The 25301-nt window shown below is 37.8% G+C and overlaps 1 long non-coding RNA gene across 1 annotated transcript in view; it reads left to right on the forward strand.

Annotated features, from left to right (window-relative positions):
* The window catches only part of LOC306995372, a 37488-nt gene extending 12542 nt beyond the window's left edge, over positions 1-24946 (forward strand). Inside the window, exons 2-3 of the long non-coding RNA XR_013796835.1 lie at positions 883-929; positions 24495-24946. This is a non-coding gene — a long non-coding RNA (uncharacterized lncRNA). The remainder of the gene's footprint in view (positions 1-882; positions 930-24494) is intronic.
* The last annotated feature ends 355 nt before the right edge of the window (positions 24947-25301 follow it).

Genomic DNA, 25301 nt, shown 5'->3' on the forward strand with positions numbered 1-25301 from the left:
ACTAAGACACAGACATTCACAATTTGCACAGCGTCTCATAGTCAAATACACACACACACTTTACTCATGTGCATTGGTAGAAATGGAGCTGTCTGGTGCCATGGCAACCAATGCGGATATCCACCCCAATTCCCACCCCCTTCCTCATCAGAAAGAGAGAGAGCGAGCGATACAACGTTAATTAAAATGGAAGCAGGGAATAACCGGAGATCGAGGGGAAAAAAAGAGAAAAGCGTAGCTTCTACAAGATAAAAGGTTACACTTTGCCTGCAATGCAAATAAAAAGGAAATGAGACGAATCCGGATTTCTGTTCTGTATGCGAGAAGTTGAATGAAGTACGTGAAATGAAGTCCAACATAATTAAATGGGGTTTTCACAAATTTGACACAATGCCAAATAATGAAAAACTGAAATTTACAAGTAGGGAAATATATCACCTACGCTATATATTTTTTCTTCCTTTTATATTCTTTCTTTTTAATAATGATTGCCTTAGCCACTTTTGCGTTGGCAATAAAAACGTGTAAATATTTGTCATGCAGTGAAGCACAAGGAAAAACTGAAACATTAAGGCGCACACACACAGACAGGAAAAGCACCAACATGAGCTAAACAGGGCGCCAGGCCGGGGCATTTGAGGACAACGTGGGAGGGAGGAAAGCAGGGGGGAGGGACTAAAGTAGATTTAGAATAGGAGAAAAGAATAATTCCAGGGTGCACAGAGAAATAAATGAAGGGATCGAGATAAAGGGGTAGAGTAAAGATCATGACGTGCCTTCTGTTTCTGAGACACTCCTGAGACATACAGTTTAAAACATTTCTTTAAAGGTTTGACTAATTCTTTCACTAAACTGAGTTTTATTTTTGTATGTCCCTTACAGACGAACCTGCAAATTCAACATGGAATTGAATATTTCCCACATAAGAGGTAAGAGCAATGTGAAATGTCCCTTGATATGCATGGTTACAGTACTGTAGTGAACCTGCAGGTGGCAGACTGTCACACCAGCAGTTGGAGCTGTCTGTTCAACTGTCTTCGAAACATTACCCAGCAGAACAGTGTTAAAAAGGGAGTGGTTGGTGGTACCACCCCTCTATAGTCACAATTCATGAGTCAACCAGATATGATTATCATAATTTGGTTAGAAGGACAGCGGTTGTGCATGTGTGCTCCTATAGTTGGAAATGTATTTCACATACTACAATCTCTCTTTTATGTGTACTGTCCAGCTCTTACAGACTATGTGGACAGCACGAACGTGTATTCAATCGCTGTACATAATTAGCTAGCCTAAATATTATTTCAATCTTAGAGTAAAAAATAAAAATGTAATCGTGGGAAAGTTACATTGTGAGATGGATACTTAAACTTTTATTATCCCACAAAGTTGCAATTGCAAGATGTAAAGTCGAATGACGTCACATAGTGAATCACATTATGATAAAGTTGCAATAATGAGAAACACAAGATACAGCATGTCGTATTGGGAGATATTAAGTCAATCGTAAAATATAATGTTGCAATAATGGGAAAGTCACAGTTGCGATACTGATTTAAAAAAAATTACAATTTGGAGAAATAAAGATACATTTTGAAATGCAAAATTGGAATTATGAGAAACAAAGTTGCAACTGTGAAACAAAGTCACAATTCTGAAAAAATCAAGTTGCATTTGCCAAATGTACACAAATGTGTACAGTCACATTTTGAAAAATAAAGTTGCAATTACTAAGACAGTCAAAGTTGCAATTAATAAGACAGTCAAAACTGAGATATAAAGTCACAATTTGGAAGAAATAGAGATGTCGCAAAAGTGAGAAATAAAGTCTCATTTTAAAATAAAAAGTATTATTATGAGAATAAAGTTGCAATTTAACCTGAGACAGAAACAGGCATCCATTAAATACTGAGGTCTTAGAAAACCTGCAAAAGTATTTTCTTTCTGAATCAACAGTAATCGTATCAGGATTCGGCACATCTGTGCATTAAGCAAGAAAGTGAAAACATGACTCATCAGTCTCCTGGCACCCTCTTATGGCCCATCTTTGCCATGGGATAGCTGCCCATGGATGTGCCCAATCAAATAAACCTTAATCTCTAAAGGCCTCCAGGCCAAACAGGCCGATCCGGCTCCATCCAGTCCTTTACAGGCAGGCCACAAGTCTGCCTGGGCCTCGCTTGTGAAGTCATGCCCACTGCGCCCTCCTTGCAGCGGGTACAGGACCGAGGGGAAATGTCCCCCTCCCTCCCTTCTTTCTCTCACCCAGGCCTGTTCGAGATAGCCAATAGTATAACCAACTCGGACAAAGTTAATGTGGTTCGAGACAAGCTTTCATCCAATCAGAGCACACTGCAGTAGAGCAAGCAGGTGGGTGGGGGGTGGAAAGGAGAGAGACAAGGGGAAAGACAAAGGAAATGGAAGATGGAGGGATTGACTTGGCACAAGGGAGAAGAATAGAAATCGAGATAGATGGAGGAGAATAGAACATGTTGTTTGTCGGAGAGGAAGCAACGAGTATCGACTGTTGCTGCACTTATTGATCGTTCTCAAATGCGGTTTGTCCAGCACTGTCACCGAGACATTTATCTTCACGTGTGCACACACCCAGACGTTGTGTGGATTTTGTAACATTTGTGCAATTGTAACAACCGTAACTGCCTGTGTTCTTTGAATAGTAACACCCACATTGTGAATTCTGGACCTCAGGGCAGGAGACAGACACACTCCATGCGTCTTCCTGCCAAGATTCGCCAAGTTCACTCACCAGTGAGAAATTGGTTAGTGTAGCAGACTGACTCCTCCGCCTCGTATCGCTCATCCTTTTCCAGCCATCAATAGACGGATGACCCAGGCGGACCAGAGTTGATGGAGGAATGGCCAGAGAGCAGAGCTCCCACACACACTGAGAGTCTATCTATCCTTCTGTCTGTTTCAATAGAGGAAGGGAAGAGAGGTGATTGAATGAGTTCAGCTGCATTGCTTTGCATTCTGCTTCAGGACTGCAGAATGCTTCTGTCTGTTCACCTCTCCATCTTTTCAGCTTCTGTCTTCCTTCCATTTCCTGACCGCTGTTTGTCTTCTCAAGAGTCTTCTCAGATACCACACACACAACACATACAGGGACACAGACGAAAAATACACAAACATCCAGTGGGGCAACATTATCTAAAGAAGAAGGTCAGGTAAATTGGTGTTTTACAGATAAAGTTGAATAAAAATTACCCTCTCAGGAAAAAAAGTGGAAAAATTGCACTTTTAGGTTGTCACTGGGGAAACATCCTCAAGGGTTTGTACAAGCAGTTGATAGTACTGTACCTTACAATTATCTCAACACCCCCTACTCTCCCTATCCTGCTGAAATTACTCTTTGATAAATTTGATTGACAAAGGAACAATTTAGTATTTATATCAATTGTACCTGCATAATGGGTCCCTGTATCTCCTACCAGAGTTCATCAGCATATACTCAGAATACAACACATGCAAAAAAAATCCAATAACATCTAATTGGCTTGCTGAATGGACTGCTAAAAATATATTGTGCTGAGTGTGGGTATTCCCACAATCTTCCCTGATACTTTTGCTATTTTAACTTTCATACTGCAATATACTGTGTGTACATATAGTTCAAATGTTTGTGGTCGAAAAATTTTTGTGTATACTTTTTTGTTAGGCAATTGACATTGACACACATTTCTCATTGCACTGCCTGGTGCAATTTCATAATGGTAAAATGTTGGTGCAGACAGTGCAATACAGATGCAGGCTTTATCCTGTCTATGTTAGAGGAGATCTCCAGATGGACATGTGATGAAAAACTATTAATATCTGTTTAGTGTCCATCATAACCAGCTTCTTTGTGGCAAAGGCTTTCTTAGAATCACAGGCTCCAATTTGATTGGATGGTTTTATGCAATTTCCGAGAGTCAGGATGCACTGATTTTTATCAGGCTTGTCAGAAATCAAAGTCGTTGTGTTTACAAGGTTATGGGCTCTGATAATGGAAACTTTGGCAAATCCAAAGTCTTTTTCAATCAAAGTTTATGGTTAATGGCATCTTACATTTTTCAAATATATTCAGAGATTGGTTTGTCTCGCTTGATATCAGAATCAGAAAGCTTTTATTGCCAAATATGTTTACTAGGGGTGTAACGGTACATGTATTCTTCCTGAACCGTCACGGTACAGTCAGTCACAGGCGATCCACACTCCAATCCTGAAGGGGGCGTACGTGGTAATGCAACACTATTTGCTAACTGCCACAACAGGAAAAAGAGCAGCAGAAGAGAATCTACACAGTACACCAACCTAAAACAAGAGTTCAGATGGCACTCAAGAGCTTGCTAGTAGCCAAACTTCACGGAAAGGAAATTGGGACGGCAGAAAGCAGCATTCTGTTTGTATTCTTTATTTTGCTAAAGCTCAATGCTTTGTTTTTATTGTGAGTGTTCACAAATAGACAAAATAGACTCTTTAGACCTAGTTTCGAATGATGTCTTACACTTATCTGTATGACCATAAATAATATTTATTTAATATTTTCAGTTGTTTTCGCTGTTATGAGACAAAATCATTTGGTATTGTACCGATTTGTGTCGTGGAAGTCTCACTGAAGTGTCACGGCGTGTCTTTGAAATGGGAAGCCTCAGGTGCAGCTTCACTCGCTGTCTCCTCGTGGAAAGGTGAAGTAGGCTCAGATAATACCACTTTTTCTCATCTGTTTTCGTGAAATAAGCGCAATATAGAACTTTTGCATCCGCCATTGTCCCCTACCTCTACCTTGGGGGACTAAATTCCGCTATTTGGAACAAACTGTAATCTGCACTTAATGTCTGTTCAAAATGAATGAAAAGAAACCCAGCATTGGGGATTTGTTGCTTTTTCCTGTTGTAGCAAAATCACGTTACAGTGCGTACCGAACCATGACTTCTGTGTACTTTTACACCACTAATGTTTACACATACGAAGAATTTGTCTTTGTTTGAGAAGCTTCCACATCACATACAATATGACAGCGACAAGACACAGATGGTAAAATGTATATGTAAAGTAAATAGGAGGTATGGTGTTTACAATATTGCACGTTTATTGCCCAGTGGGGGCATTTAACTGTTCATAAGGAAGATGCCCTGAGGAAAGAAACTTTTCTTGTGCCTGGCTGTTCTGGTGCTTTAGTGCTCTGTGGCACCAACCAGACAGCAACAGTTCAAAGAGGAATTGGCCCGGATATGAGGGGTCCAGAGTGATTTTTTGCCAGACCTTTTACTCACTCTGGATGAGTACAGTGCTTGGAGAGTGGGGAGGAGTGTACCAATGAATCTCTCAGCAATCCGGACTATCCGCTGTAGTCTTCTGTGGTCTGATTTGGTAGCTGAGCTGAACCAGACCTTTAGAAGTGCAGAGGACAGACTCATTGACTGTACAGAGGAACTGCATCAGCAGCTCCTGCAGGTTGAACTTCCTCAGCTGGCGAAGGAGTATAACCTCTGCTGGGCCTTTGGAGTCAATGTGATTGTGCCACTTCAGGTCCTGAGAGATGGTAGTGCCCAGGAACCTGAATGACTTGCTGTTCATGATGGGGAGTGCTATGGTGTTTCTCCTGATGAAGTCCACAATCATCTCCACAGTTTGGAGCGTATTCAGCTCCAGGTTGTTATGACTGCACCAGACAGTAAAAATGGTATCACTTCAAAATGGTAAAATATAGTTACAAGATCTGTTCATGCTTGATCCACAAAAATTTGTCTAATTAAATTTAGTAGGAAAGTCTCCATCAAGGGTTTATGAGATGTTTTTTGGTTGAGTTGGTATAAACAACACACAGAAAATGGCAAATGCAATTTTTTTGCGAATGTAGCTTTTTTTCCATTATTTAATTAATTGAATTATTTTTGGTTAAGTGCCAATCTCATTATTTCAGTGTTGGAATGCTACTGAAATAGTAGCTTGCCAAGCTATAACCTACTAATTTATAGTGATTGTCTCAAGGTTACAAATAAGATCAGTGGATCTCAACCTTTTTGACTTGAATGCCCCTCATTGTCCAACAAAATATTCAAAAGCCCCTCGTATTGGCTAATATATTTCTTCTGGAGTTTCTACAGTAATTATGACACTGCTGCTTGTTTTTAAACTTTTTTTATTAACAGAAACTTGGAGTGTTGATTTATTAATTTAACAATGGTTAATTTTGTGTTTCCAGAGGATTCAAGATTTGGATTCTGTATGTTATTCAATAAAATCAATAGTTATTGAGGTTTTTTAATATAATTAATTTTAAGTCACCCCGTGTATCTGTGGAAGTTTTCTGAGGCACCCAGGTTAAGAACCACTGCCTTGGATGGTGTTTTTAAGGCTTCTGTTTGTACACCCATGATGTTATGCTGCTATATTCCAGGCACCTTTATACTGTCACCACATAATGCACAATAATTCATATTAGTAAAGCATATAATATTTACTATTGGACTAGGCAGGCATAAATGTGTTTGTTTGGATAGTTCTGCATTTCTATAGACTTAAATCTTTGTTCTTATCTGGATCAGAGTTTTTATAATTACTTTATGACTCTTTTAAAGCAGCACTGGAAGCAACTCGGGCAGATCGCCACATACTGCTCATACCAACACATTATCCCACTGAATGCCTGCCGAAGAATGCAGCACATCCCGCACCCTCCACCCCGCTATATCCCTCTGCCTGACTTTCTACCATCTCCTTTTCACCAACCGCGAAGGAAAGATGAAGATCGAAATTGAGAGAAAGTTGCAAGATTATAAATTGGAGCATAAAGTCTGTGAGTGGGAAGAGTGATGAATGACAGGTGTGTGCTGAATTTAATGAGTTAGTATGATTCTGCAAAAGTATGTGTACGAGTAGCACATTACTCTCTAACTGTTGTGTGTGTGTGTAGGGGGTTCAGCTCGGCAAGGTCTATTCTTCCTAATATGTGTGTGCTGCAGGTATGACTCAGTGACGGATATAAGCAGGCATTAGGTATGTGTGCGGGTTTGTGTAGAGGATGTGACTCAGGAGGCATGCACTGTGTGTTCAGCTTAAATCGTTTGATATAATGAAAACTGGAGCAATCATATTATTCAGTAGTCTGAGTTAGCAGAGAAAGTGCTCTGTGACTCATACAGAAAGGCAGGGTGAAGCTCACACACGCAAACAATATAACCCCAAGGGCCGTCATTTGCTAAACGTGAGATAATTTGCTAAACATGAGATAATTCAGGGGGAAAACGCCTTGCATGGTTGTTTGTCTTTCTAGAGTTTATTTCATCTGTAAAATGTGTTAGTTGAAGTTAAGGCCACTGACTCCCAACAAGAGACAATAACATAAACCTACTCATATGTAATGTACACAAAACGTTACAACAAAATGATGAAAACCTTTTGGCTTTGTATACACATACTCAACAGTACTCAGTAGGACTTTTTCAGTGTTTTGGTCAGTGCTGAAGTATTTAATATACTTCATATATAATTATTTTAGTAAACGCTGAAGGATATGACTTTACCTCAAATTATATGTATTATGGTATTATATTCATAAAATAAATCTATGAAATTTTGAATGAAATTGGTTTAATGATCTTGAAATGTATAAGCAGTTTTTTTTTTTTTTTGTATAAATGATTATGTAGTGAGCTTCAGTGTTTTTGACAACAATCCTGGTGTACTACTTTCCAGGCTTGATCCTTTGAAATAAGCAAATTTGCACCCGAATTGTATCATAAAAGAACATTTTCGATCACAAGAGAAAAGGCTGAAAATATGAATAGAAAACTGATTTAAAACAGAAACTTTAAAATGGAAAAAGCAGCATGCATATAAATTTTTACCTTAAAGTTAAGTTTGATCATATTTGTGATATCTGGCCAGAAAGAGCCCGCTTTTACAGTTGATGAGACGTGTACAACTGCTCTATATGTGTGATGAGATGCACAGAGATATCCAGACGGGCAATAAGCACTCAGTCTGAAGACTAGCGGTATTAGCATATTGTCAAAATTCAGATGTGATTGCAAACTCATTTTGCATTTGCGTTGCCTAATTGTGCACACACAAAGTGTGACAATTCAAATACTTAAAAATAACGCAAATAACATTTGCATTTCCCAAGATACTCCTTTTGGATACTGGCTGATTAAAAAAGAGTGTTTCCCGTTCTTGAACAGATTGCAGGCTTGCGCTCGTCTGCCCTTTGCATTATATAAAGGGACTAACCAAAATGTAATGTAATACGTGCAGGGAACAGATGGACTTGTATTTGAAATTACAGTTTTATTGAAATAGTATTCACTTGGCACATGCATAACTACTGGCACTTCTTTTTTTTCTATACGGTTGTTAATTTATTTAAACCGAAAATGTTTGACCTTTTTATTATAAAATCACACCAATGAAGGAAGTAACTGTATTTACAGTAACATTGATATAACTGCTCTTTAATAAAAGCAAAAGCTAAATGAAGATGAGCATTTTTGCTATTGTTTTTCAGCCCAATGAGTTCAGAATTTTCAGATTTGGCCAAGAATGTTATTACTGCATTACTATTAATAAGTATACTGAAGGTTTTTAAAATGCCAGGGGGTTCATTTTATTTTTGTTTCATCTAACGATGTTCACAACTGTTATAGAAAAAGCATTTTGCAGTTGGCATTAAATAGGTGACAGTAGTGATGTGATGTAAATATTTTGAAGTGATGGGGAATAATGATGCCTAAATAATAGTACTGAAGTCTCTTGGCTGGATATAGTGTTAGTGTTTTTTGAGTTCTCAAAATGTGCCAAAATGTGGAACCTTGAAACATTTCTTGACTACATAACTTGTAAGCTTTAAAGATAAAACAAACATAAGTGGCTTTTAGACATACAATTCATGCCAAGATATGATGAAAACAGGACAGGCCATCTGTGAAGTGATGGAATATCTCTTGCTAAATGATTTTGAAGTGTTCTACATTTATTAATACTTTCAAAGATTAGAAATTGTGCTTTCCATGATTCGGAAAGTCATGCAAATTTAAAAAGTGTGGAAACCCTTAATTAAAGCTGAAAAACATACTGTTTCTTTTCACAGTGTAGTATGCAGAGACCATATGGAAAGGGTTGATTCCCCTGAAATGTATAAACACTGTGAGCAACCCAACACATTTCAGCTGATGGCATGAGTTTTGGGCTGGACTATCTTTTTATCAAGCCAATTGAAGATGGGGCAGTGTTCAGAAAACCTGCTTGAGAACATTACGTTTGGTGTACAGTTGGTCATGAATTGCAGGATACTCTTTTGCTTGTTTCAGCAAGATTCACATTGATTTGCTGCCAAAATGTTAATCAATTTAGTGCAGCTGTTTAGTCTGTCACCCTTCCTCCATTCTTAATTGGTGAATGTGACAGACCTGGAAGAAGAGGGTGAGAATTCAGCAAAAACAGTTGAAGGTGTGACATTCCCCAAATCACGTGTTTGAGTCAGCTAGTGGAGTTTGCTTGTGTAATGCTTCATCATTCAGTTTTCAGACCATAAAATGCAAATGAAAAAAATAAAACCCACACATTTTCTTTGGTTACTTCATCAATGGGTAATTGCTTGCTATTTTCTCCTTTTATTCAGTTTTACTTTTTCTAAATCGTGACTTTAGAAAAGATTTTGACATTTTCTATCTCTCCATCTATCTTTCTATCTCTATGTCTTGCATTTTGCGTTATGGGCAAATTGGTTTTAAGGCAAGTTTATTTATAATTGCACATTTTATACACAGTGGTAATTCATTTATATACAGTAATATATATATATTTTCTTTCTTTCGATCTTTCTTTCCCTTTATCTTTTCCCACTTCGTCTCTCTCTCTTCCTTTCCTCTTGTGTTACTGAAGGATCATGGTCCTGTCATAATTAGGCCCTTTCTCCGTAATATTATTCTGTGGCCCATTAGGCGACAGGCACTTCTGCTCCCTCTCAGCTGAAACATTACATCTCTTTAGCCTGTGTAAACACACTCTGAGATTGACTCTTCTCTCTGGTCAACACCCCTACTCACTAAGATATCAGAGTAGTACTGTAAGCACTGACCGCACTGGTGATTTAATCACCGTCCAAGAAATGTTAAATGTGTTTACAAATATGGGTTTCTTAATGTATTCCAAAGTGTTGGGAAATGGTGTGTTACTGCCCTCTATTTTCACTCAAGCTCTTTGTAGTGCAATACAGAGTCACTTCAAAACTTGCATGTCATTCTGTTTTTCTTCCTTTTTTTTGTTTTTTTAAATTACAGCCACAACACGTACTGCGATAAATGCACACCCTCTCAAGTTGTAAAGCCCTCTCACTTGTGAGTAGTGCTCAATGTTGAATAGTCCACCCCAAAAATGACAATTTTGTCATTATTTATGCACCCTCATGTTGTTCCAGACCTGAATGACTTTTGTGAACACAAAAGGAGGAAGTCTTCGTACAGTTCCTTTCCATGCAACAACAATTCACACTTTCACAGGCTACCAAGATCTAGAAATGTGATAAAACATCCTAAAAGTGCCATACAAGTGGTCCATATGATGCATCACTGCATCCTTTTTTAAATGCGATCCTTCTATAATGTTGTTGTATGGCTTGAGAAAACTTGGAAAGACGCACAAGTCATAATTACCGCTTTTATAGTGCATTTATATTTTTTTCATAGACTGTAAAAAAAAAAAAAAAATGGACGTAGTGTCCGTGACGTCACCCGTGGGTTTCTGAAGAGCATTTTTGAATCCCAAAGTGGGCAGAGTCAGCCGTTGCCATTTTGGTTGCGCGTCATTCCCGGAAAACCGAAAATGGGCAAAGAGGCGGGATTAGCTAGGTGATGTGACTGCTAACAGACAGCTATAGTGACAGCAGCAGCAATCCACCTGTCACTCAAGTGGCCATGCCCTTAATTATGCAGAACTTTAAGGCTTAAAAAATTCAAACATATGAGTTGTAAAAAATTATAATATTTATTTCATATATAATTCAAAGTGCATAATTAGCTATATAGACCAAAACCACTTTTTGTACCAGGCTGTAAACATTTTTTTTTCTGCTGTAAAGTTGGATATATAAACATGGGGGTTGGGGTCTATGGGATTGACTCTATTTTGGAGCCTTTTTAGAGCCCATTTCTAGCGGCCAGTCAATTAATTTTTTGTTTTTTTGTATTTGCTAGACCATGAACGTTGTGGTCTAGCTATGTGAGCTGCCCTCAAATCTCTCATGTTGTGTCCTTCATGGAAAAACAGCACATGGTTTTGGAATGATATGAGGAGTAAATGATGACAGAATTTTCATTTTTGGATGAACGACTCTTTTTAGATGTTTGAGAGTGTTGGTAATTTTCTCCAGCACTTTAAAAGTCTTTGTTCTGGTGTTGGGAGATGTTCCAATTTGTCCATTCATTTACTCCATGTTTCCACTTGCAAACAAGCTTTTCTTCTCTTTCTTTTTTTCTAAAGAAATATTCAAAATAATTTGTCAAAATCTGGCAGAGAGGTTTTGCTGTTTAACTGTAACCGTTTGCAAGTTAACTGCAACCTTTCCTAAGTGATTGACAAAGGGAACATAAAGTGTAATGATTTATTTACATTGTTGGATGCTGTGATCACATCTGAATCACAATATTTTTCACACATGTCCCTTTAGCCAGCCGATCATGTGTGAGAAAAATCGGTCAGAGTTTGTTTATTATTCTGGGGTTTGCAATAGATTGCCTCAGTAGGTGAAATTATTGGCTTTTCTTTGAAACTCTTCTCTCTCTTCAAGTGCCCATTCATTTCTAGACATGTACATAATCAGTCAACTATTCTGTCTTGTGTCTAACTTTTATCTTCTTGTCAATCATAATAACTTGATAATAAACGTCATTTGTCAATCAGACCACAAGAGCTTGTGGTTACTGTGTCATTAAAGTTATGGTTGCCGCAACTTCTTTTGAAGCCTCTCCTCTGACTTATTGTTTCCCATTTAAGCTCAAGTTTTTTTTTTTTTTTTTTAATCTACCTAAGGTTAAGATTTGCGTGGAGGCATCTGGTCCTGGATCATCGCAAAAGAAGCGGTTTCACTTAAGGTTTCTGCATTGTTATGGTGGACGTTGAGCCAGTGCTGGGTGTCTAAATGGGTTTTATTGAAAAGGAAATCTGTCAGAGCCTGATAAAAGAGAATAGGCTCCTGGACATGAAGAATGGGTCAGAGGGTTCATACTGAAAGGACTGCCTTTTCATCACTGCATGACTCATTCTTTGTGTGTGTGTGTATGTGTGTGTGTGTGTGTGTGTGTGTGTGTGTGTGTGTGTGTGTGTGCGCGCATAGTATTCAAATACCCAATCATTGTGTATCCAGAGAGTGTGTTTCCTTGTTCTTTTGGTGTTTATTAAAGTGTGAGGGATAACATTTACGATAATGCAGCAATATATAGATGGTCCTGGAGCTGAAGTCAGGAAAATATAGACATTCTTTTGTGTGTGTGCGAGACATTTAACTTGAGAAGCATTGTGTGATTTTATGTGTGTGTGAGAGTGTGTGTTCTGGCTCACTGAGGTATAGTGCCCTCTTACCTCACCGCTCAGGCATCCCTGTGCGGAGCAGAGCAGTGTGAACAGAGAGAGAGAAAGTCTCACAGTGAGGGCATTCATATACTGCTAGCATTGACAAAAGAGATGAAGGGAGGGAGGGAAAGTGAGAGAGAAAGAGTACAGGGGATCAAACTGAGATTGTGGAGGCTTAAACATCAAACATTCATATTACCGTTATGAATGACTAATCAGCAAAAATGGGTGTGAATTAAGCCCAGATTGGTTTTGCAGACTAGGTATTAAAAATATAATTATCATCCAGCTCTCCCATTACCCTACTAGTATGGGTTGGGATACATTGTACCTTGATTATTTATCCTGGAATGGGCTTGTCCATTGTAGCGTTACCTTCTAATTCACTGTTCTTCTGTCTCTCTTTCCCTTCTCATCTTTATTCCCCTCTCCCATTCTCTAACACCCCCCCATTCATCCATCCATCCATCCGTCCAAACTGCCTAGTCCTGCTCCTTTGGACACCAGTATGTGCCCCGTCCTTCCCCTCCTCTTTCCAACATGTTGAGCAGGATTCCTAGAGTTCCAGTTGTGGCGCTGCGTCCCTCACAGGCCCCTTAGCAGGGCCCTCTCCTTCATATCGGGTGGCCTGGTTCACCGTGTCCTCAGACAACCCGAGCTGAGCACAGGAAAGGGGCCACGATCTGGGGGAGGCCCACCTCAGCCTCAGCTCGGGATCTACAGCTCTACTGCTCCCTCTCTCCCAGCAGCCACAATATAGTTATATGGTGTAATGCCTCTGACAGCCATACAGAAAGATGTTTAGACATGTTTTTGTGATTGTGAGAGTTAGAGAGGCTACTTATTTGCGTAGTGATGTTATATATATATATATATATATATATATATATATATATATATATATAATATATAAATGCAAGTCATTTTTTTCATATTAATATACACACTATTTATAAGATTGTAGTATTATTAAAAAATCATTATTTTATAGCAATTTTTACTCCTATTTAATAATTATTTCTGGAATCCTTTTATCTATCCATTCATTGATCCTTCATTCATTTTCTGGCTCTGTCTGTCTATCCATCTATCTTGTCTACCTGTCTATAATAAATTACATAAAATTAATACATTTTGTTTTATTATATCTTTTTTAAATGAATGACTAGTCTCAGGTATTTTATATATTCATTGTTATTATAATAATTACATAGAAAAAGGTTTTAATCATATTTATTACAATTATTGTCTACAGCGAAAATATATTCTCTTTGTGGAGAATATATATAGCCTATAAAAGTATGTGTTGTGTGTGTGTGTGTGTGTGTATATATATATGTATATATACATTTTCTTGCAGTTTTCTGCTAACCTTGTAGTTTTCTGACTGACATATCACATTGGCAGAGCCGACAAAACGCTGCGGTAACTACCTGAGACAGAGAAAGTGGCCATGTTTGAAGGAGTTCTTGAGAGAGCTTGATAGGTTGATAGTCATTCTGCTGCATCTACATGTTACCAGGCCAGCAGTCACATGTTCAGTTAGCTTCTGTTTGATTGGACGAGAAAGCAAAATCCAGTGTTAAATTAAATTAAATGTCCTATGAGCCATGCCGAACATGTTTCAAACCAAACACTGTGCGGCATCACCACAGGTCGATGCGTAGATGCCACTTCACTTGTGTGACTCAGCGGAATTAACGATCTAACAGATTCTGAAGTTCACAATTAGTAAAGTGGTCCAGTAGCCTCGTTTTTATGAGCATGTGTGCATGTGGGTGTGTGTCTATGTGAGATGGTGCTCAGTATTCAGACCACACTGCAGACAGTCTCAGCAGCATAATGGGAGGTTGACTGTTGGGGGTAGAGGAGAGGAGGGGATGCGGTGAATGAGGGCTGAAGGAGGGGAGGGAAAAGGGGTAACGGACGTGGCGGTGCTCCAGAATCAATTGGCGGTGTAATGAGATGGCACAACGCCAGGTAACCATGGCGCTGCCCCCTCCGCTTTCCTCCGGAGTAAATTAAAGAGGAAAAGAGCATGGAGAGAAAGTGAGTTCGTTTCTGAGAATGACAGAGAGAGAGAGAAGGATGAGACGGAGATGCAGACAAAAGAAATCGAAAGAGAGAGAGCAAAAAATAGAGATGGGGCACTGATAAAGGGTAGTTCAATGTTAGAAGGTAAAGAGAAGAAAACATTTAGCGACGAGGGAAAAACAGACCCAGAGAGAGTAAGAATGCAAGAAAGCAAGAGAGAGAGGCACTTACCTCACACAATGAGCATTCCTGAACTCCTTTTCTCAAGCCCCTGCTCTAAAGAGAGAGGGGAGAAGGGAGGCCAAAGTTTGAGGCCAGAGGGGCTTTTTATATTATTATTAAAATTTACTGAGACATCTTTTTTACGGCCCCTAGAAAAGAAACTGGCATGAGTTGAATTAGTAGATTGTGTCCCCTTGAGTCCCAGCAACCACCTTCTCAGTTCTCTCTGTCTGCCCTTCTCTCTCTTTCTTTTTATTTCAATTCCAGCTGTGATATTTATTGCCAAAGCACAGGTAAAATCATAATGCAATCACAATAATCTTAATCACTTATGTGTATAATTGCGCAATAATAATAATGTCAGTGGTGTAGTTAAAGGATGAAAGAACATTGAATAAAAGCTCGTACATTCACCGCTGTTATAAAGACGGGTTCAACAGTATCAGATTTCAATGAAGATGTGACCGAAAAGGTTTTCCTACAGCTATAGTGGTTTTGAAGATAAATGTCTGCTGAATAATGCACTCAGAATTGCTCCTCGAGATGCATCCTTTTAAAATATTCACCACAGAATATAACCAACCCTTCCCTACTTTGGCACACGCCACATATCTGAACCCCCCTCTCTTCTTTTCTCTGTCAGTGCTGTGCTGATTTTCTGGTTGGATGAGAGGCATCAGTCAGTTTGATTTTACTGAGACAGTATGCATTTCTTCATCAGCCCCTTTCTCCCTTTCTTTCCATCCTGCCGAGGGGCTGAGATGTGTTAATACTGTGTAGTTGGCTGTGTTACTTGCTTCTCTGATTAGTGAGCGTGTGTGACGGTTTCTGGAGATGAATTGAAATTAAAGCTTGATTAATATCGTAATTAGGTTCCCCCCCTCTCCCATTTCTTCCTGGTCCAACCTCACGCCTTCCTAAGAAGGACTCCGGCTGTTTTCTTTCTTTGTCTACATTTTTGTGTCTCTTTAGCCACCTGCTTGCTTCAGTCTAAAGGGGATTTAACTGTTTATGCCACTTTGGAAGATTTTATCAATGCAATTTGATTGTTGTTGTGGTTTTATACTGTGTTATTTATTTTGATATTGAACAAATATTATTACATTGCATACTAGATGTGAAGAAAAGTCATGTGCTCTATAGTGTCCTAGTGAGTTTTGTACATAGGCAACATTGTAAGATGTCATATACACATTACAGACGCAAATGCTGTTCTAAAAGGTATTTTATCTTTTGGATGATACAATTAAGCCCATATTATTTTTGATATTATGGCCAATAACTGATACATGCTCAATATTATAAATCTATAATCTACATCTATAATCTAATCTTCCATACTTGGAATAACAATTTGCTGCAAGTGAGTTTAGGCCTTAAATCATTATAATCTACAGTGTAAAATAATGATAAATATTCATTTGAAAAAGTGCAGAAATACATAGTTTGATTTAGTAAAAAAATAAATCCCTCGTGATCGTAAAGGAGGCACCTCTGGGGTGCTGGTTAAATTGTTGAATCTTTGTCGTAATCTATTGCTATCCCTTTAAGTTAGTGCTAAATGCTGATCTATATTCTAAAATTAGCAGAAGCGATGAAATGCCCAATATAGGTCAAAACGGGCACTAAATAACTAATAGTGGCAATCAACTGAACCAATATGGTGCTGATACAGTGTTGTGCATCTCTACCCATCCCTGAAACTTTCAGGCAGCTTCATACAGTATATACAGTATCAGTCACTGGGAAGGCAGTCCCACAAAATGGCAACAATCTCATAGAAAAAAAAAAGTTTGGTCAACGTTGTCACTTAAAGTTGCAATGTAATGGAACTAGCAAAAAATACTTTAGTTTTTCTGTATTGTGACGTTCATTCCAATAAATGGATTATTGAGAAAGAAAAAAAGATTAGAGAAATCTGGGGCATACATCATCAGAAAGAAGTCTATCTTTTCACAAGAAGATCAAGTTATGATCTAAAAATATTTGTATTTAAAAAAAACTTTGAAGCAGCTTATTAGATCTTAGGACAGAGCTATAGTTTCATGCACTGTGATGCTGATTGCAAATTCAGTTACTGCCACTCTTTTTGACTTTTATGTAAGGAATATTATATTAACTTTGTTATCCCCACAGTAAACATTTGTTGAGTTGTTGATTAAAACCAGTTGAAACGTCATCTTTCCTAAATGTTTTTTTTTTTTTTTTACAAAGGAGGTTACCTGGCTCTAATCAGATCAGTGCTGTGTCTTTGCTGCTGATCCAGACTCTTGTCAGTTACATGGCACAGCATGAAATGCAACTACCATTTTTCGACCAAAAAAGTGTACTGAAGGCACTGAAGGCACTGAAATGACAATGTGATGAGAATAGTAGATTATGATTCCAATTTTGCACTAGCATCGTCTTTTCTACAATGGTAATCTCCAGCCATTGCATCCTGGGAATGGAAGGCAGTGACAACGCTGTATATCTGAGTGGTAGATTAATAGGGAAGTCTGGAGTGTGGTGCCGCAGTAGCACATGAGGAGAATATCAGACAGAGACGAGAGAGACTGGGAATGGGTAAGACAAAAAAGAAGAAAGAAAAGCAGTGGACAAATTCAGTACCAGCACAAAATTACAACTATCTTCAGAAGTGTTTGTATCATATTGGAAACTGTAGCTGCTGCGTTAATCACTTTCTTTTATATTGTTGTATTAAACAGAGAAAGGTTATGCCAAAAGCTAAAAACAGGGAATTAGAAACCTGTTAATAATAAATATATTTTTACCAGATTTAATCTATTGATATTTAAAATTACTTCAACATTGTAAGTTTGATTCATTCATATACAAGTGTATATATATATATATATATATATATATATATATATATATATATATATATATATATATATATATATATATATATATATATATATATATATAGAATTTTTGTTTTACTTGCCCTGACAAAATTTTCACTAGCGCCACCATACATTTTTTTTGTAAATTAATAAAATAGGCTTAGTTATTGGCTTTGGAGTTGTTGTTTTTGACCCATAACCTTAATAAATAAGGTTGTGACACCAAAAACTAGCCTAACTCATACATTTCAAATACTGTTAAAGACAATTAACCTGCAGTAATAAAACAAATAAAGCAATAGCACAAATACTATAGAACACTACAAAATAAAATAAACGCTGCTCTTCATGTTTTTCAAGAACGTTTAACTGTATAGTTACTAGTAATTATAGTAACTGTATAGAAAATAAATAATCAAATGTAAAATAGCACTGCATAGTCTTCACTGTATAAATTAAATATTGATAAATCCTTATTAAAGTTGCAAAAGTTATTCTAGTCAAGAGCAGCGAGTGATTTTTTTTTTCTTTGTCCTTTGTTGTTTGATTAACATTGCTGTCTGAGAAGCGGCTTTCTGGGCACACGCTTCAAATGTGTGTGCACAAAACTTCTCTTTGTCGTCTTCTTGCGCCTGAATATTTAAATTGGCAAGGCTTAAAACCATGTGCAAATGATACAATTTTGTGATGATGCAGCACTGGCCCGATCTGACTAGTGACAGTTGCCTCGACTGTCCCTAGTGATGTTTAAGCGGGCAGTCCATATTGTTGAGCCATCCATGTGAGTATTTCTTGTGTTTACTGAATACCAGATCACAAAGATATTTAGATCCATTCAGCCAGGTCCACATTAACATACATATCATATCTGCTCTGTGTTAAGATCAGCAGGATAACTTTTAACCTTACAAAAAGGTCAATTTGAAACTGAATTGCCGGACTTTCAAAGCGGTCTTGCAGAAGCACATATTTGATATTTAGATTGATTTCTTTGAAACATGCAACTTAATGTAAATATAGCTTCAGCTAGTCAGCTAGTTTACTTTTTTGAATGCTCAAAAAATCATTAGATTTATTTTCTCTGTTAACTCTTTCCCCGCCATTGACTAAAATTTACGGCTTTCCGTGTTTTCACTACAGTAGGGGGTGCTATTACACATCTTCTGAAAGAGTACAGATTCTCCTGATCAAAAGACATGTGAAGAAGAAGCAGAAACAAGAGATATCATATGTAAGCAGATTCATATGTAAAATAACGCGATCACCAACATTAAACAGCATATAAATCAAAACTGCCTAATGTTACCGAATGAAATGTCGACCCAGTACGAAGGAATGCATGAAGCTAGAATAAAACAAGGTTTTTTTTTCTTTCTTTTAAACAGAGGGTCTGTTCTTTCTTTATATATATATACATTTCATATTCAGATATTCATACAACAAAATATGCTGGGGGCCATGAAACTTTTATGAAAATGTTAAAAAATGCTGGTGGTGGCTGGCAGCTTTTTTTTTTTAAAAAAAACGCTGGCTGGGAAAGTGATAAATAAACATCTGTTCTTTTTTTTCTTTTTCTTTTTTTTGGTAATTCAAGCAGGAGCAGTTTGTTTTCTGAATGCGTAATTAAAATGTAATGTTACATATCCAGTTTTAATTGTATTTTTCTACCTAATACTGCATTTCTTTAGTTTATTGTCTATAATAAACAAATAATTATCAGAAATTCTGAAGTACTCAATATTTCTACTTTTTCAAACTAATTTCTGTGACCGAGAGGGGGGGAAAAGAATTGCAAAAGCAAGTTTTTACCTCTTTAAAATGTAGATGCTTGTCATTTGCTTGCTGACCAGGCAGCTGGTTCTCAAGATACAGAAGATTTTAATGACTCAAGTGGTCACCCATGCCATGTCTTATTCTTATCATGGGGAAGATTCATAATTTTTGTTCTTTATCACTTAATCTGTGTCTCTCTTCCTTACTGTGTTTGTGCTGAGTGGGTGTTCTCTCTTATATTGCTCTCTTCTGGCTTCAGAGGATTTGACTCCTCAGAACCACTGCCAAGGCTCTTTCTTTGAAAACCAATAAGACCTCACCGGTATGTCACCATAAACAGGCTCGGAGCCATTGAGCACAAGACGACATTGTTCTTCCTGTTGAGGTTGATGATGCCCTATGGAGTCATTATAGGCGTTTGTGCTTTCGAGTGCTGCTAAGAATGTCTCAGACCTGCCCTCTTGTTGAACATATACAGCCTCAAAGCTTTTTATTAAAATCTATCCATATTGTCTCAGAGCTTTTGCCACTGGTGAACTCACGTAAGGATGTCTCAGGTGATTTTATGGCACTTTTCTCCAAACCTATCTATGTCTAGTTAACAGGTGTTTTTTGGTAGTGCTTAATTTTATTATGTGATAAATAATTGGCTTGTCTGTCATGGATTTTTCATCTGCATTTGTATTTATTGTTGTAAAGGAAAAGATAAAAGTGAAAGAAAAAAAATAGAAGCAACATACAGTAGTTGACCTTGGAACTTGGAAACCGCTATGCGCATAAGTTTAAATATAACTGTTAAATACAGATTTTAGTCTTCACAAAGGGATGACAGAACTAAGGCATTTTGCATACCCCCGTCATAAGATCTTGTTGCACCTCTGTCTCACATTACAAGAAACATAAAACAACCGTAGGGCAACAAACAAGCAGAGAGAAAAGTGATATGGCAAGCATTGTAAATGTGTTTATTCTGTATCTATATATATATACTATACCTATGTCAAACCTTGTGCTTTTCCAAGCTGAGTGTAGCACCTGCCGCTCTGCATATCCTTCTGAAGAATCCCAATGTTAGAAGCGAGCGGCTGAAGTTTATTTTTAACAAGGTCCATTTCAGACTGTTCTTTTTTTAGCAGTTTGTGTGGGCCATTTTAGCACAAATTGTTTGAAAATGGTCAAACATCGATAGTGTGACAGTTTTTTGGAACAGTATAAGCGAATATATTTTATGTTCATTAGTTAATATTTCACATTGCTTACACTCTCTTTGCGTCCATCTCTCCTCCCCCTTTGTTCCCCTGTGTTGCAACCAGCCGCTGCGGACACTACCCCCTATCCTAATGCCCTCTTTGTTCACCCTTATGTTGGAGGCCCGCTCTTAAAGCTTGGCATGGGTTAAGGCAGGCGAGAGGGTTGAGGGGGGAAGGAAGAAGAGCGGGCACAGGGCAAACAAGGGGCAGACAAGGGGGCTTGGCAGACACCTGAAAGTCAAATCTGCTCATTTAGATTCAAGAGGAGCAGGATGTGGAAGAGACTTAAAAAGCCTCTTTGTACCCCCCTCGACCCTCTTATAAGCTCCTACAGACAATTTCATTATGTTGCAATTGTTTACGAGCAGATGTCAAGCTAATTTATTGACATTTAACATAGAATAATTAAATATTTATTAATATTAGTTTATTTGATATTAACTGTATTTTTAATATCATACACTAGTACTGTTCAAAAGTTTGGTGTAGGTAAGATATATGTATAAACCTACACAAAACTTTTGAATATGCTTACACAGACTGTTTAATGCAGCTCAGAGGGGACATGAATGCACCTGCAGTTACAAATGCATAAATGATGTATTGATGTTTTAAACATAAATCGTTGAATACTGATATTTTGAAATGATTTTTAAAAATGAAAAGATACTTTAAATGTGAAATTAAAACCACCAATAGGTGTCAGAAAGTCACTGTTAAGTCACTGTGAGTCATTGAGTTTCAACCGATTCATTTAAACGGCTGATTCATTCAGGAACGAAGAAATTTGACTGTCTTAATGAGCAAGTCGTTGAATCATTCATCCAAACGATGTGTTCATTCACTAAGGATGTTGCTCAGAGACGCAAAACAGTCCTGTGGCTTTATTTTGAGCTATTTTCCTTGGCAAATTGGAGCCAAAACAAGCAATACTGTGTCTAAAATTATTCAGACACCAGATATCATTTTTGATATTTTTTACTAGTGGGTGCAGGACACTAGTACTTTTATGTAAGTGAGGATAGCAAAATAAAGTAAACTGTTACATATTATACCCCAAAATTCTTCATACAGTGGACTACCAGTAAAATGTATAATAATTTGGGGCCAAAAATTATTCAGACACTTTGATCTGACTATGTTTTCTTAAGTGTTTTTTTTCTTTAATTGCTAATGCGACCTTTTTACACCACAGAATGAACAAAATTAAGCATTGCTTTGTAATTGTAACACACACACACACACAGTGCGGTCAAAAGTTTGGGAACATTACTATTTTTTATGTTTTTGAAATAAGTCTCTTCTGTTCATCAAGTACTTATTTGATCAAAAATACAGAACTTTTTTTATATTTTGCTAAATATTATTACAATATAAAATAATGGCTTTCTCTTTTAATATACTTAAAATATAATTTATTTCTATGATGCAAAGTCTGAATTTTCAGCATCATTACTCTAGTCTTCAGTGTCACATGATCCTCCAGAAATCATTCTAATATGCTGATTTGCTGCTCAAGAAACATTTCTTATTATGAATGTTGAAAGCGGCTCAATAAATCTTTGGAAACCGTGATACATTCTTTTCAGGATTTTGTGATGAATGGAAAGTTCAAAAGAACAGAATTTATTAGAAATGGAAATCTTTTGTAACATTATAAATGCCTTTACTGTCACTTTAATAAATAAAGTATTAAGTTCTCAAAACAAATCTTACTGACCCCAAACTTTTAAACTGTAGTGTATATTTAATAATTTACAGTACATACAAAATATATAATTTTAAACTTTTAGTTACACATTATAACACAATCGAGTGCAAGATTTATCTTCAAACATGATCCAAATTCATGTTTCATGTTTATTATTTATTTATATATTTATTGAAAAGGATCCTTTAAACTAATTCGACTTTTTATTATCTCTGCCTCGTGATGCAGTTCACATCATGTTTTCACCTTTGGAAAGTAAAAATGTGGGGAATGAATACGATGCTGCACCACATGCTGGCTGCAGAATGTGCACCCCTGAAATTATTCCCCTCCTGCCATGTTGCACACACCATAGATGAGTTGGGCTGCATTGCAGGATAAAAGGGAAGCCATATTGAGATCTTGTGAACCATTTCACGAGTAATTCCCATGTGATTCTGTAACTTCGCCAGACACACTCCTTTCTTCATGTAGAAAACCATTCGGCTATGAAAATATTTTTGTCAGGATGCAAATTAAAGAAATATAAAGTGTTTTATTCATAAAGAGGGCAATGAAAATATATTTTTAGGTGAATGATGAATAATGTAGGTGAAAGACTCTCTGTGACAGTGAGGTAATAGCACTCAAATATATGTTTGACTGTCTGGGGAGCGGCGGAACGCCAGCCAGACTGTGACCAACTGACACACTGACACACACACACACACACACACACACACACACACACACACACACACACACACGGGGAGCATTGGAGAGACTGTGCCAATGCCTGGATTAGGCAGCCATGTAAACAAGCAAATAGATATGGAGACAAGCAGACAGACAGACACAGGCAGAGAGACAGATGGATGGACAGACACAGAGACAAAATGCTATTAATTGCATCCGATTAGCATGGCGGGCACAGCACCCCGCTGCAGCGGGCACTATATTTGATCGTGGGGCATAACAAAAATATTTTTCGCTGTTGTTTTGTTGATCCGAGGGAGTTTGTGCCTTAAAAAAAAGAATTGAGACAGATTTCGGACTGCTGCCCGTGGTTTTATCCAGAACAGAACAGGACAGTGAGTTGTGCTCCCTTTCGCTTGCTCTCTTTCTCGCTCTTGCTTGTAACTTTCTGTCTCTGCCATTTTGATGAGGTTGAAAAAAATTGTATCTCTTTTTCTCTCTCACTACGTGGCGTGGATTGGACGCCGACTGGAAGGAAGGAGGGAGGAGTAGGAGCAAGAGAGAGCGCTCTGCTCGCGTAGACGGAGAGATGGCATATTTGCAGAAAGAGTAATGTGGTGTGAAAGCAGTCCTTTTCAGTCTTCACTCTTTAGACTGTTCTGTCGTCCGTAAAGCTGCTTTTTATTTTCTGCACTACGCTCTACCCCTCTTTCTGCATCTGCTTCTCTCCATTATAAACTTTTTTCTCAACGTTTTTATAGCTTTATTTCATTGCTCTGTCAGTTCGTTTCTGTTTCAATTCGTTCCTTGCTTGTTTTTAATCGCCCCTCAGTTGTTGGGAGTTCATGGGAGTTAAAGACAAAGGGAAACGTCCACATTTTGGCACCACTAAGGGGAGTCAGAACTGCAGCCAAGGACCCTGCTGAGATCCAAAAAACCCCAGTACAGCGAAGCGCCAAAAAAAAGAAAAAAAAAAAGAAAAGAAAACACCACCCTTTCCTTTGCATGGTCACAAATTCCACTCTCCCTGTAGCCAGGGCAGTGCCGCAGCTCCTCCTCGACCACATCTCACCGCATTCGACCTTTCCGCCTTCTCTTCTCAGTCTTCCATGGAACCTTTTCTGACCTATTTTTGAGGATTTTCTTTTTTTCCACGGTAAATACAAATAGGACCGGCCGCAAAGGAGGGCGAAAGAGGGGACAGGGGCTTTTTCAATGTTGCCTGCCGATGACTTGGCGATTTGCTCTTGTTGAACTAGGGATGCCGTTTTTTGGCTTCTTTTTCAAGGTTGTAGGTGCTGTATGTGTTCTTCCTTCATGTCAGGACGTGTTTGTGTATTAATGGTTTGAACGTGCAAATGAGCACTTGTGTACTTCCTTCTAACATGCTGTTTTTCTTTCCTGCTCCAGATTTTTTGCGGGCAACGGAATTGGCCTAGTCTGCACCCTAAGCCTGACTCCATATTGCCGCCAGGTGTAGGATGACTCTGGTATGGACATCAAACTGGTCATCACCATAGACAGACGTCCTCCACCGGTATGATACTTTCCTTTGCCCGTTTTTCTTCTGTCCATCCTTTTCGTTCTTTTTCTTTCCGAACTTTTTCTGAACGTTTTTTTTTTTTAACCTGCATATTGTTTACCATCGGGTTGTGTCATTTCTTGTTCATTTAAAAGTCCGCCTTGATGTAAAAACAGTCTCCGTATCCACAGTTCTCCACATTCCATTATGCTCCATAAGCAAACATTTTATTTTTATTTTTTATGTTTGGATTTTTTCAGTGACAAGTAGTAGACCACTGGTTTAAGGTCATATCCGAAATAAATGTAGGTCAATTGCAGTCAGACATTTAACATTCTTTAAAAAAAAAATTTTTACAGGTTCAGTTGTTGTCAGATATTTGTGAACACATACTGTTTAACAATTCATTTGTTTGCAGTGGCTAGAAATCAGCAAGCAAATAACATTAACGGGTTCTGAGTGGTTGTACGATGCCATGGAAACACATTTGAAATGTGAGACTGTGTACTGGATGCATGTTCAAGATTCGATTCACAAACAACTTATTTTCTTTTTCTCTGGCATTTCTCATAATACAATACACCGTGTCTCTGTGTAGAAATAGGTCAAGATATAATACAGAAATATTTAACATTTACTCCATTGTTCTGGAATAACCTTTGATTTTCCTTAGGGAGTGGCACTGTACCATGAAT

Source organism: Phoxinus phoxinus, assembly GCF_949152265.1.
Source record: "Phoxinus phoxinus genome assembly, chromosome: 3".
NCBI classification, from domain to species: domain Eukaryota; kingdom Metazoa; phylum Chordata; class Actinopteri; order Cypriniformes; family Leuciscidae; genus Phoxinus; species Phoxinus phoxinus.